Source organism: Triticum aestivum, chromosome 1A (genome assembly GCF_018294505.1).
Source record: "Triticum aestivum cultivar Chinese Spring chromosome 1A, IWGSC CS RefSeq v2.1, whole genome shotgun sequence".
Lineage (NCBI taxonomy): Eukaryota > Viridiplantae > Streptophyta > Magnoliopsida > Poales > Poaceae > Triticum > Triticum aestivum.
Window position 1 is genome coordinate 458,375,205 of NC_057794.1, and position 15,914 is coordinate 458,391,118.

Genomic DNA, 15,914 nt, shown 5'->3' on the forward strand with positions numbered 1-15,914 from the left:
GTGATCTATCGCAGACAAACAACAATCACACAATAAGTACTCATCTAATGCACAAGTAAAACTCGAACAAGAGAACGAACCAGAAAATTCAACTTAAGAACTCCGGTTGCGAACAAAGAAACGGAAAACAAATGGCGGAAGAAAACAACTCGGTTCTAGCAAGTTAAATCTAGGTCAAATTTTACCGGGGAAAAAACTTGTTTAAGTTGATTAGACGGAACGGCGGTTTTGAAACGAAACTTTAGGCGCTTGAATCACCTGATTCCGATAAACGAGCGAGAAGAAAGACTAGAACGAAAATCGGATCTGAGATCGCAATTGGAAAGAACGCGGAATAAAACCGACGAGAAAGAAACGAAGAGCAGTTAAACGAACGGACATCGTTAACCGGGAAAGAATCAATGATCACGTTCGTTGAGACGAACGGTCCGAAAGAAGAACGAAAACCGATCTAGGGTTTTCGGAAAAGAAACCGAAAAAGAAACGGAAAACCGATCTAGGGTTTCGGAAGAAAACCGAAACAAAAACCGGAAGAAAAAGAAAAGAATCGGAGAGAAAAGGAACGGTTCTTTTAGGAAAAATCGGACCGGGGAAGAAAAAGAGAGGCGCGGCTACCTCGGGAGGCGGGCTCCGGGCGGCGGCGGCTAAGGGCGGCGGCGGCGGCTTAGGCGCGGGGCGGCGCGGCTAAGGCGGCGGCTTGGGGTTGCGCACTGCTGCTTGCTGCGGCTTAGGAGGAGAGGGGCTTGGGGTGTTGATGTGAGGAGAGGGGGTGTTGGTATTTATATAGGTGAGGGGAGAGGAGACTTGGGGTAGGGGGCAAGCAAAAGAAAAAGAAACAAGGAAAGAGGGGGGGGCTAACCGGCCTAGAGTCCCGCTGGGACTCGGACTAGAGCGAGAGGCAGCGGCTGCCTGCGCCTGGCGCCTGGCGCACGCGCGGCTGGGGCTGGGGCCTGGTCGGCCGGCCTGCTGGCTGGGCCTTGGCCCAAGGCGCTGCGAAGATTTTTTTTAACGGTTCCGCGCAGAAAAACAAAAAGAAAACTAACTAAACGAACTCCGAAAAACCTAAAGTAAATTTTCCCCGACTCCTGACAATGAGTCGAACAAAATGAACTTTACTCTGGGCCTAAAATGCAATTTTCGAAAACACGCATTTTTCCCTATCCAAGAAAACAAACAAACTCCGGCAAACAAAATTTGATCTATTTATTAAATCTTCATTTTTCCTCAATTTTGGGAAAGTCATATTATTCCCTCTCTTATATTTTTGATATCGGAAAAATTATTGAAGATGAAATAAATAAATCAAATGATCCTCTTTTTCAAATTCGAGAAAACTCTCAAATATGAAAATAACGAAATCTCCAACTCTATCCGAAGGTCCTTGAGTTGCGTGAAATTTCTAGGATCAACCAAAATGCAAGAAAAATATGTTATGCATGATGATCTAGTGTATAACATTCCAAATTGCAAATTTGGGATGTTACAAAGGAGGCCTTAATATCCCTTAGTTTCCAATAGGACCCCGCTGCCACGGGAGGGTAGGACCAAAGATGTCATGCAAGTTCTTTTCCATAAGCATGTATGACTATATTTGGAATACATGCCTACATTTTATTGATGAATTAGAGCTAGTTTTGTGTCACCCTATGTTATAACGGTTGCATGACGAATGCCATCTGACATAAGTATCCATCACTGATCCATTGCCTACGAGCTTTTAACATATTGATCTTTGCTTCGTTACTTTTCCGTTGCCACTATTACAATTGCTACAATACCGCTACTATCACTTTTGCCACTGTTACCATTACTTCCATACTACTTTGCTACTAAATACTTTGCTGCAGATATTAAGTCTTTCAGGTGTGGTTGAATTGACAACTCAGCTGCTAATACTTGAGAATATTTTTTGGCTCCCCTTGTGTCGAATCAATAAATTTGGGTTGAATACTCTACCCTCGAAAACTGTTGCGATCCCCTATACTTGTGGGTTATCAAGACCTTTTTCTAGCGTTGTTGCTGGGGAGCATAGCTCTATTCTTTGAGTCACTTGGGATTTATATCTTTTGATCACTATGAGGAATTTGAAAGATCAAAGAACTAATTTTTTTCCTCAACTACGAGGGGAGGTAAGGAACTGCTATCTAGCCCTGCACTTGATTCTCCTTCTGTTTTGAGTAAACTTGCGACACCTACACATGCTATTGATTTCGATATGCAGCATGTTATAGATGATGCCACTTCTGTTATGCATGATGCTTATGATGAAACTACTTCTCTGCTTGATAATATTGTGCCACTAGGTGAATTTCTTGATGAACAACTTGCTAGGGCTAGAGAGAATGAAATTACGGAAACTGATGATATTATTGAAACTAATGATTATGATTCTCCCCCTAGATATGAATTGCTTGTTGTTCCTGAGGGTTATGTTATGGATGAAGAAACTGCTAGAGACTCATTTGCTTCCAATGATAGAGAAGATCTTAAGAAATTGTTAGTTAAGCTGAAAGAAAAATCTTTGAATGCTAGAATGAAATATGATCCTGCTTTTGCTACTTCACCTATCTTTGTTACTGATAAGGATTATGAATTCTCTGTTGATCCTGAGTTAATTACTTTGGTTGAATCTGATCCTTTTCATGGCTATGACTCTGAAACTGTTGTGGCACATCTTACTAAATTGAATGATATAGCCACCCTATTTGCTCATGAGAAAAAAAATCATTATTACTATATCCTTAAATTGTCTCCTTTCTCATTAAAGGGTGATGCTAAGTTATGGTTTGATTCTCTTGCTCCTGGTTGTGTGCGTAGTCCCCATGATATGATTTATCACTTCTCTGCAAAATATTTCCCCGCTCATAAGAAACAAGCTGCTTTAAGGGAAATATATAATTTTGTGCAAATTGAAGAAGAGAGTCTCCCACAAGCTCAGGGGAGGCTTCTTTGATTACTTAATGCTTTGCCGATCATCCTCTCAAGAAAAATGAAATACTTGATATCTTTTATAATGGACTAACTGATGCTACCATAGACCACCTGGATAGTTGTGTTGGTTGTGTTTTCAGGGAAAGAACTATTGAGCAAGCTGATTTTTTTTGAATAATATATTGAGTAATGAAAATTATTGGACACTTCCTGAACCAAATCTGAAGAAAAGGGGTATTCTATTTCTCAGTCCTGAAGATATGCAAGAGGCAAAGAAATCTATGAAAGAAAAATGTATTAAAGCTGAAGATGTTAAAAATTTACCGCCTATTGAGGAAATACATGGTCTTGATAACCCGACACATGTAGTAGAGGTAAACTCTCTCCGTAGATTTGATGAATGTGATATTCCTCATAATAATCTGCTAGACAATGCTTAGATGAGTTTGATAATTTTCTTGTTAAACAAGAAAATTTCAATGCTTATGTTAGTAGACAATTGAAATGTAATGCTTACATGCTTGATCACTTGAGTAATTATATGAATAGAAATGTTAATGATCTTAAGCTTACTAGTAAACATGCTTCCATGGTTACAACTCAAGTAGAACAAGTACTTAAAGCTCAGGATGATTTGCTTAATGAGTTTAATAGTAAGAATAATGATAATGTGGTTAGGGTTATGACTAGAGGTGGTAAGATGACCCAGGAACCTCTGTATCATGAGGGTCGCCATAAGAGAATTGAGCAGGATTCTCAGAGAACTAATACTGATGCACCTATTCCTCGTACTAAAAAGAAAAAGAAAACTGATAGGACTTTGCATGCTAGTTAACCTCCTATAGATACACATGAGAATCACAATGATATTTCTATTTCTGATGTCGAGACACAATCTGGTGATGAACATGAACATAGTGATAATGTTAATCATGATGTTCATGTTGATGCTCAACCTAGTAATGATAATGATGTAGAGATTGAACCTGTTGTTGATCTTGATAACCCACAATCAAAGAATCAATGTTATGATAGAGAGATTTCGTTGCTAGAAAACATGGTAAATAAAGAGAACCATGGGTTCAGAAACCCGTGCCCTTTCCTCCTAAGCCATCCAAGAAAAAGGATGATGAGGATTTTGAGCGCTTTGCTGAAATGATTAGACCCATCTTTTTGCGCATGCGCTTGACTGATATGCTTAAAATGCCTCCTTATGCTAAATATATGAAAGAAATTGCTACTAATAAAAGAAAGATATCGGAAGCTGAAATTTCCACCATGCTTGTTAATTATACTTTTAAGGGTGGAATACCAAAGAAACTTGGAGATCCGGGAGTACCAACTATACCATGCTCCATTAAAAGAAACTATGTTAAAACTGCTTTATGTGATCTTGGAGCCGGTGTTAGTGTTATGCCTTTCTCTTTATATCGTAGACTTGAATTGAATAAGTTGACACCTATTGAAATCTCTTTGCAAGTGGCTGATAAATCAACTGCTATACCCATCGGTATTTGTGAGGATGTGCCTGTTGTAGTTGCAAACGTTACTATCTTAATGGACTTTGTTATTCTTGATATTCCCGAGGATGATAGTATGTCGATTATCCTTGGTAGACCTTTTTTGAATACTACAGGGGCTGTTATTGATTGCAACAAAGGCAATGTCACTTTTCATGTCAATGGTAATGAGCATACAGTACAATTTTTGAAGAAACGACCTCAAGTTCATAGTATCAATTCTATTGGAGAAATTTCGACCATTACTATTGGAGGTTTTGAATTCTCTCTACCTACTGTCAAGAAGAAATATGATATTCTTATTGTTGGGGAAATGCATATCCCCGTTGAGGTAACCTAGGGCCAGTTCTTTTCGACGATTCTCCCAGAATCACCTCCCTCCCCAGCTTCTCCCAGAATCGCCACTTCATATTTTTTTACAATCCTATCTAGTTAGGGTCTAATTAGCTAGGATTGTAAAAAACATATGGAGTGGTGATTCTATAAGAAGCTGGGGAGGGGGTGATTCCGGTAGAATCGCCCAAAAGAACTGGCCTCTAGTGTTATTCGAAAATTCTCCGGTTTCATGTCATTCGGGGGAAGTTTGTTAATAAGACTTGATCAACCCTGTTAATGGATTCCTTTTGATGCACATGAGATGGATGAATTTAGAATGCAAAACTCTCTGTACCCATCTTTTACCTTCTATTATTTAGATTAAATAAAGCAAAAACAATATTTTCTTCTGTTTTCTGAATTAACCATGCAATAAAAAATGTCCTAAAAATAAAAGTTCTCCAAATACCCTGAAAATTTGGTATGATTTCTATACAATATTTTAGAATTTTTGGTGCAAAGAACACATCGGGGGGGGCTCACTAGCTGGCCACAAGGGTGGAGGGCACGCCCCTGATCTTGTGGGCCCCACATGGCCCCCTCCACTTATTCCAGCACCCATGCACTCCTTCCTCCAGAAAAAAATCACTCCATTGCTCAAACTCGTGTTCTTGCTCATCTTGCTGCCATTTTTGATCTCCTTACTCAAAGCTCCATTCACAAAACTGCTTTGGGGGATTGTTCTTTGGTATGTGACTCCTCAAATGGTCTAATTAGTTTTTGTTCTAGTGCTTTATTCATTGCAAATTTTTGCTGCTATGGTGACCTTCTTCTTGAGCTTGCATGTCAAAATTTTATGGTCGAAAGTAGTTTTAATGCATGATTTGGCCTCTAGGAACTTGTAGGAGTAGTTGCTATCAATTTTCCTGAGTTTGATTCACTTTTATTTTGAGTCACTAAAAATTTCAGAAATTTTTAGAGGAAGAAAAATGTCCAGGAAAATGTATCAAGGTGGTTCTTTGAGAAAGCAAGGACCCATGCGTGCAATACATGAACCAGACCCTTAATTACCAGGGGAAGCTCAAGTGAAGCCGTGTGATTGGCTGTCAGACGAATTTATGGATCATGCAGGTTTCAAGGATGAATTCTATGCGTACATACAAAATGCCAACCTCGAGGACTTCTTATCGCACCAATGCTTACAGTATTATTATCTCACTGATTCCTTCATGCGGAGGTTTGAGTTTTCATCTAAGCGTAATACTCATATTGTCCTATTTGATCTTTACGATGAATCTTATACCATGGACCTAGAAGATTTTTGTGATGCGTGCAAAGTTCCGCAGTGGGTAGTTTTAGTAAACCTCACAAATCTGAATATAATGATTTCCTTGCTAGCATCACTGTTGGAGAAACTAGAAATATTACACAAGCCTCCATGGGGAGCATTCATTTTCTTGCCGTACATTATTTTGCTCTCTTTATAGGAAGATGTATTAATGGTAAACACGATCATAGCCACCTTTGTGCCTCAGATCTAAGTGTCCTCGAGAGTGCGGTGTTAGATGATAAACGATATAACTTGGGGGGCATTATTGCTAGGAGGTTACACCATAATGCTAAATATGGAGATTTTTTGGCAGGATTTATGCAACTCGTTTAGCTAAATATTTGGATGTACCTATTAGAGGGCATGATATTGACTTGAAACCTGCTTTTCTAGATTATAATGCTTTGGTATGATATTAGTTTCTTAAGAGGAATGATCAATTCCTCCAATATCAACTAATATTTGATAGACGGCGTCCCATCTATGTTACCCTTCCTGCTCCTGCCTTCTTTAATTTTTAGACAAAGGGGAGATATTTTATAACTGGAGAGGAGGCAAACGAGTATAAGAGGACAACGGAGGCCGCTCGTCTTCAGGAGGTTGCTCGCCAAGCGGTAGCTGCCGCAGCATAGTACGACCCCAACTATGATTCCGGATATCATCCAGGCCAGTGATGGCCATAGACCAACTTAGGCCAAAAGCCTAAGCTTGGGGGAGTACGTATTTCTCATCGACATTATATTCATGTTCACACACTCATTTCAGTTGTCGGTGTTCATACTTTTTCATTGTATTATCCATGTTAGTTTACTTTCTTTTTCCCGCTTTATTCTTGAGTGTTTGAAAAACCTTAAGAAAACCAAAAAAATAGTTGTAATTAGTTTACTTTCTATGCATGCTTAGTGTAGTATTAAAATAAAACTCAAAAAGATTTCTCGTTCTTCTTTTGCTTGTTGGGAGCTTTCCCGTGTTAATAGTTTTTCTCATTCTTGTTTTACTTCAGAAAAACAAAAACTCCAAAAATATTTCAATGTCTTTCTTTGAAATTCTTTTCTTTTCTTTGAGGGTCGAGAGGAGAAGACCACGATGAAAATGTTGAGTGGCTCTCATATGCATTATTGTTAATCTAACAAAGAACCCATATTACCTTGTCTTCTCCTTCGAATGAATATTTGCAGATTCCAGCTTACTCCAATGCACATGCACTATCATTATTATCCACACCATTTGGTCGTGCGAGTGAGAGGCAATAATGACGATATATGATGAAATGATTGGGACTAGGAAAGGCTGGTATGAACTCGACCTATCTTGTTTTTGTAAATATGATTAGTTCATCGTGAAGGAAATATGCCCTAGAGGCAATAATAAAGTTATTATTTATTTCCTTATTTCATGATAAATGTTTATTATTCATGCTAGAATTGTATTAACCGGAAACATGATACATGTGTGAATACATAGACAAACAGAGTGTCACTAGTATGCCTCTACTTGGCTAGCTCGTTGATCAAAGATGGTTATGTTTCCTAGCCATAGACATGAGTTGTCATTTGATTAACGGGATCACATCATTAGGAGAATGATGTGATTGACTTGACCCATTCTGTTAGCTTAACACTCGATCGTTTAGTATGTTGCTATTGCTTTCTTCATGACTTATACATGTTCCTATGACTATGAGATTATGCAACTCCCGTTTACCGGAGGAACACTTTGTGTGCTACCAAACGTCACAACGTAACTAGGTGATTATAAAGGTGCTCTACAGGTGTCTCCAAAGGTACATGTTGGGTTGACGTATTTCGAGATTAGGATTTGTCACTTCGATTGTCGGAGAGGTATCTCTGGGCCCTCTCGGTAATGCACATCACTTAAGCCTTGCAATCAATGCAACTAATGAGTTAGTTGCGAGATGCCGTATTACGGAACAAGTAAAGAGACTTGCCGGTAACGAGATTGAACTAGGTATTAAGATACCGACGATCGAATCTCGGGCAAGTAACATACCGATGACAAAGGGAACAACGTATGTTGTTATGCGGTTTGACCGATAAAGATCTTCGTAGAATATGTGGGAGCCAATATGAGCATCCAGGTTCCGCTATTGGTTATTGACCGGAGACGTGTCCTGGTCATGTCTACATTGTTCTCGAACCCGTAGGGTCCGCACGCTTAAAGTTTCGATGACAGTTATATTATGAGTTTATGAGTTTTGATGTACCCAAGGAGTTCGGAGCCCCGGATGAGATCGGGGACATGACGAGGAGTCTCAAAATGGTCGAGACGTAAAGATCGATATATTGGACGACTATATTCAGACATCAGAAAGGTTCCGAGTGATTCGGGTATTTATCGGAGTACCGGAGAGTTACGGGAATTCGCTGGGGAGTATATGGGCCTTATTGGACCATACGGGAATAGAGGAGAGAGGCCAAAAGGAAGGTGGCGCGCAGCCCCCCTCTGGTCCGAATTGGACAAGGGGTGCAGCCCCCTTTTCCTTCTTCCTCTCCTCCTCTTTCCTTCTCTCCTACTCCAAAAAGGAAAGGAGGAGTCCTACTCCCGGTGGGAGTAGGACTCCCCCCTTGGTGCCCCCTCCTCCTAGGCTGGCCGCCTCCCCCCTTGCTCCTTTATATACAGGGGCAGGGGGCACCCCATGGAAAAAACAATTGATCATTGATCTCTTAGCCGTGTGCGGTGCCCCCCTCCACCATAATCCTCGATAATATTGTAGTGGTGCTTAGGCAAAGCCCTGCGACAGTAGAACATCAAGATCCTCACCACGCCGTCGTGCTGACAGAACTCTTCCCCGACATTCTACTGGATCGGAGTCCAGGGATCGTCATCGAGCTGAACGTGTGCTAGAACTCGGAGGTGTCATAGTTTCGGTGCTTGATCGGTTGGGCCGTGAAGACGTACGACTACATCAACCGCGTTGTGCTAACTCTTCCGCTTTCGGTCTACGAGGGTACATGGACAACACTCTCCCCTCTCGTTGCTATGCATCACTATGATCTTGCATGTGCGTAGGAATTTTTTTGAAAATTACTACGTTCTTCAACAGTGGTATCAGAGCCTAGGTTTTATGCGTTGATGTTGTGCACGAGTAGAACACAAGTGAGTTGTGGGCGATATAAGTCATACTGCTTACCAGCATGTCATACTTTGATTCGATGGTATTGTTGGATGAAGTGGCCCGGACCGACATTACGCGTACGCTTACGCGAGACTGGTTCTACCGACGTGCTTTGCACACAGGTGGCTGGCGGGTGTCAGTTTCTCCAACTTTAGTTGAACCAAGTGTGGCTACGCCCGGTCCTTGCGAAGGTTAAAACAGCACCAACTTGACAAACTATCGTTGTGGTTTTGATGTGTAGGTAAGAACGGTTCTTGCTAAAGCCTGTAGCAGCCACGTAAAACTTGCAACAACAAAGTAGAGGACGTCTAACTTGTTTTTGCAGGGCATGTTGTGATGTGATATGGTCAAGACATGATGCTAAATTTTATTGTATGAGATGATCATGTTTTGTAACCGAGTTATTGGCAACTGGCAGGAGTCATATGGTTGTCGCTTTATTGTATGCAATGCAATTGCGCTATAATGCTTTACTTTATCACTAAGTGGTAGCGATAGTCGTGGAAGCATAAGATTGGCGAGACGACAACGATGCTACGATGGAGATCAAGGTGTCGCGCCGGTGACGATGGTGATCATGACGGTGCTTCGGAGATGGAGATCACAAGCACAAGATGATGATGGCCATATCATATCACTTATATTGATTGCATGTGATGTTTATCTTTTATGCATCTTATCTTGCTTTTTTTGACGGTAGCATTATAAGATGATCTCTCACTATTCAAGATAAAAGTGTTCTCCCTGAGTATGCACCGTTGCCAAAGTTCGTCGTGCCCAGACACCACGTGATGATCGGGTGTGATAAGCTCTACGTCCATCTACAACGGGTGCAAGCCAGTTTTGCACAGGCATAATACTCAGGTTAAACTTGACGAGCCTAGCATATGCAGATATGGCCTCGGAACACTGAGACCGAAAGGTCGAGCATGAATCATATAGTAGATATGATCAACATAGTGATGTTCACCATTGAAAACTACTCCATTTCACGTGATGATCGGTTATGGTTTAGTTGATTTGGATCACGTGATCACTTAGAAGATTAGAGGGATGTCTTTCTAAGTGGGAGTTCTTAAGTAATATGATTAATTGAACTTTAATTTATCATGAACTTAGTCCTGGTAGTATTAGCATATCTATGTTGTAGATCAATAGCTTGCGTTGTTGCTTCCCTAGTTTTATTTTGATATGTTCCTAGAGAAAAACTAAGTTGAAAGATATTAGCAGTAATGATGCGGATTGGATCTGTGATCTGAGGTTTATCCTCATTGCTGCACAGAAGAATTATGTCCTTGATGCACCACTAGGTGACAGACCTATTGCAGGAGCAGATGCACACGTTATGAATGTTTAGCTAGCTCAGTATGATGACTACTTGATAGTTTAGTGCACCATGCTTAACGGCTTAGAATCGGGACTTCAAAGACGTTTTGAACGTCATGGACCATATGAGATGTTCCAGGAGTTGAAGTTAATATTTCAAGCAAATACCCGAGTTGAGAGATATGAAATCTCCAACAAGTTCTATAGCTAAAAGATGGAGGAGAATAGCTCAAGCAGTGAGCATGTGCTCAAATTGTCTGGGTACTACCATCGCTTGAATCAAGTGGGAGTTAATCTTCCAGATAAGATAGTGATTGACAGAATTCTCTAGTCACCATCACCAAGTTAGTTGAACTTCGTGATGAACTATAATATGCAAGGGATAACGGAAACGATTCCCAAGCTCTTCGTGATGCTGAAATCAACGAAGGTAGAAATCAAGAAAACCATCAAGTGTTGATAGTTAGCAAGTCCACTAGTTTTAAGAAAAAAGGGAAAAGGGAAGAAGGGGAACATCAAGAAGAATGTCAAGCGAGTTGCTGCTCAAGTGAAGAAGCCTGAGTCTGGACCTAAGCCTGAGACTGGGTGCTTCTACTGCAAAGGAACTGGTCACTGGAAGCGGAACTGCCCCAAGTATTTGGCGGATAAGAAGGATGGCAAAGTGAACAAATGTATATTTGATATACATGTTATTGATGTATACTTTACTAGTGTTTATAGCAACCCCTAATTATTTGATACTAGTTCCGTTGCTATGATTAGTAACTCAAAACGAGAGTTGCAGAATAAACAGAGACTAGTTAAGGGTGAGGTGACGATGTGTGTTGGAAGTGGTTCCAAGATTGATATGATCATCATCGCAGACTCCCTATACTTTCGGGATTAGTGTTGAACCTAAATAAGTGTTATTTGGTGTTTGCGTTGAGCATGAATATGATTTGATCATGTTTATTGCAATACGATTATTCATTTAAGTTAGAGAACAATTGTTGTTCTGTTTACATGAATAAAACCTTCTATGGTCATACACACCAACGAAAATGGTTTGTTGGATCTCGATCGTAGTGATACACATATTCATAATATTGAAGCCAAAAGATGCAAAGTTAATAATGATAGTGCAACTTGTTTGTGGCACTGCCGTTTAGGTCATATTGGTGTAAATCACATGAAGAAACTCCATGCTGATGGGATTTTGGAATCACTTGATTATGAATCACTTGATGCTTGCGAACCATGCCTTATGGGCAAGATGACTAAAACTCCATTCTTTGGAACAATGGAGCAAGCAACTGGCTTATTGGAAATAATACATACTGATGTATGCGTTCCGATGAGTGTTAAGGCTCGTGGCGGGTATCGTTATTTTCTGACCTTCACAGATGATTTGAGCAGATATGGGTATATCTACTTGATGAAACATAACTCTGAAACATTTGAACAGTTCAAAGAATTTTAGAGTGAAGTGGAAAATCATCGTGACAAGAAAGAAAGGTTTCTATGATCTGATCACGGAGACGAATATTTGAGTTACGAGTTTGGTCTTCAATTAAAACAATGTGGAATAGTTTCACAAATTCGTGCCACCTGGAACACCATAGCATAATGGTGTGTTCGAACGTTATAACCGTACTTTATTAGATATGGTGCGATCTATGATGTCTCTTACCGATCTACCACTATTGTTTTGGGGTTATGCATTAGAGACAGCTGCATTCACGTTAAATAGGGCACCATCTAAATCCGTTGAGACGACACCGTATGAACTATGGTTTGGCAAGAAACCTAAGTTGTCATTTCTTAAAGTTTGAGGTTGCAATCCTTATGTGAAAAAGTTTCAACCTGATAAGCTCAAACCCAAATTGGAGAAGTGCGTCTTCATAGGATACCCAAAGGAGACAATTGGGTACACCTTCTATCACAGATCCGAAGGCAAGACATTCGTTGCTAAGAATGGATCCTTTGTAGAGAAGGAGTTTCTCTCGAAAGAAGTGAGTGGGAGGAAAGTAGAACTTGATGAGGTAACTGTACCTGCTCCCTTATTGGAAAGTAGTACATCACAGAAACCGGTTTCTGTGACACCTACACCAATTAGTGAGGAAGCTAATGATGATAATCATGTAACTTCAGATCAAGTTACTACCGAACCTCGTAGGTAAACCAGAGTGAGATCTGCACGAGTGTGGTACGATAATCCTGTTCTGGAGGTCATGTTACTTGACCATGACGAACCTACAAACTATGAGGAAGCGATGGTGAGCCCAGATTCCGCAAAATGGCTTGAGGCCATGAAATCTGAGATGAGATCCATGTATGAGAACAAAGTATGGACTTTGATTGACTTGACCAATGATCGGCGAGCCATTGAGATTAAATGGATCTTCAAGAGGAAGACGGACGCTGATAGTAGTGTCACTATCTACAAAGCTAGAATTGTCGCATAAGGTTTTCGACAAGTTCAAGGTGTTGACTACGATGAGAGTTTCTCACTCGTATCTATGCTTAAGTCTGTCCGAATCATGTTAGCAATTGCCGCATTTTAAGAAATCTGGCAAATGGATAATAAAACTGCAATCCTTAATAGATTTATTAAAGAAAAGTTGTATATGATGCAACCAGAAGGGTTTGTCAATCCTAAAGGTGCTAACAAAATGTGCAAGCTCCAGCGATCCATCTGTGGACTGGTGCAAGCATCTCGGAGTTGGAATATACGCTTTGATGAGTTGATCAAAGCATATAGTTTTATACAGACTTGCGGCGAAGCCTGTATTTACAAGAAAGTGAGTGGGAGCACCACAACATTTCTGATAAGTATATGTGAATGACATATTATTGATCGGAAATAATGTAGAATTATTCTGCAAAGCATAAAGGAATGTTTGAAAGGATATTTTTAAAGAAAGACCTCGGTGAAGTTGCTTACATATTGAGCATCAAGATCTATAGAGATAGATCAAGACGCTTGATAAGTTTTTTCAATGAGTACATACCTTGACAAGATTTTGAAGTAGTTCAAAATGGAACAGTCAAAGAAAGAGTTCTTGCCTGTGTAACAAGGTGTGAAATTGAGTAACACTCAAAGCCCGACCACGGCAGAAGATAGAAAGAGAGTGAAAGTCATTCCCTATGCCTCAGCCATAGGTTCTATAAAGTATGCCATGCTGTGTACCAGATCTATTGTATACCCTACACTGATTTTGGCAAGGGAGTACAATAGTGATCTAGGAGTAGATCACTGGACAACGGTCAAAATTATCCTTAGTGGAATAAGGATATTTTTCTCGATTATGGAGGTGACAAAAAGGTTTGTCGTAAAGGGTTATGTCGATGCAAATTTTGACACTGATCCAGATGACTCTAAGTCTCAATCTGGATACATATTGAAAGTGGGAGCAATTAGCTAGAGTAGCTCCGTGCAGAGCATTATAGACATAGAAATTTGCAAAATACTTACGGATCTGAATGTGACAGACCCGTTGACTAAAATTATCTCACAAGCAAAACATGATCACACCTTAGTACTCTTTGGGTGTTAATCACATAGCGATGTGAACTAGATTACTGACTCTAGTAAACCCTTTGGGTGTTGGTTACATGTCGATGTGAACTCTGGGTGTTAACCACATAAAGATGTGAACTATTGATGTTAAATCACATGGTGATGTGAACTAGATTATTGACTCTAGTGCAAGTGGGAGACTGAAGGAAATATGCCCTAGAGGCAATAATAAAGTTATTATTTATTTCCTTATTTCATGATAAATGTTTATTATTCATGCTAGAATTGTATTAACCGGAAACATGATACATGTGTGAATACATAGACAAACAGAGTGTCACTAGTATGCCTCTACTTGACTAGCTCGTTGATCAAAGATGGTTATGTTTCCTAGCCATAGACATGAATTGTCATTTGATTAACGGGATCACATCATTAGGAGAATGATGTGATTGACTTGACCCATTCTGTTAGCTTAGCACTCGATCGTTTAGTATGTTGCTATTGCTTTCTTCATGACTTATACATGTTCCTATGACTATGAGATTATGCAACTCCCGTTTACCAGAGGAACACTTTGTGTGCTACCAAACGTCACAACGTAACTGGGTGATTATAAAGGTGCTCTATAGGTGTCTCCAAAGGTACATGTTGGGTTGGCGTATTTCGAGATTAGGATTTGTCACTTCGATTGTCGGAGAGGTATCTCTGGGCCCTCTCGGTAATGCACATCACTTAAGCCTTGCAAGCAATGCAACTAATGAGTTAGTTGCGAGATGATGTATTACGGAATGAGTAAAGAGACTTGCCGGTAACGAGATTGAACTAGGTATTAAGATATCGACGATCGAATCTCGGGCAAGTAACATACCGATGACAAAGGGAACAACGTATGTTGTTATGCGGTTTGACCGATAAAGATCTTCATAGAATATGTGTGAGCCAATATGAGCATCCAGGTTCCGCTATTGGTTATTGACCGGAGACGTGTCTCGGTCATGTCTACATTGTTCTCGAACCTGTAGGGTCCGCACGCTTAAAGTTTCGATGACAGTTATATTATGAGTTTATGAGTTTTGATGTAGGGTCCGCACGCTTAAAGTTTCGATGACAGTTATATTATGAGTTTATGAGTTTTGATGTACCGAATGAGTTCGGAGTCCCGGATGAGATCGGGGACATGACGAGGAGTCTCGAAATGGTCGAGACGTAAAGATCGATATATTGGACGACTATATTCGGACATCGGAAAGGTTTTGAGTGATTCGAGTATTTATCGGAGTACCGGAGAGTTATGAGAATTCGCCGGGGAGTATATGGGCCTTATTGGGCCATACGGGAATAGAGGAGAGAGGCCAAAAGGAAGGAGGCGCGCGGCCCCCCTCTGGTCCGAATTGGATAAGGGGTGCAGCCCCCTTTTCCTTCTTCCTCTCCTCCTCTTTCCTTCTCTCCTACTCCAACAAGGAAAGGAGGAGTCCTACTCCCGGTGGGAGTAGGACTCCCCCCTTGGTGCGCCCTCCTCCTAGGCCGGCCGCCTCCCCCCTTGCTCCTTTATATACAGGGGCAGGGGTCACCCCATGGAAAAAACAATTGATCATTGATCTCTTAGCCGTGTGCGGTGCCCCCCTCCACCATAATCCTCGATAATATTGTAGTGGTGCTTAGGCGAAGCCCTGTGACAGTAGAACATCAAGATCATCACCACGCCGTCGTGCTGACAGAACTCTTCCCCGACATTCTACTGGATCGGAGTCCGGGGATCGTCATCGAGCTGAACGTGTGCTAGAACTCGGAGGTGACGTAGTTTCGGTGCTTGATCGGTCGGGCCGTGAAGACGTACGACTACATCAACCGCGT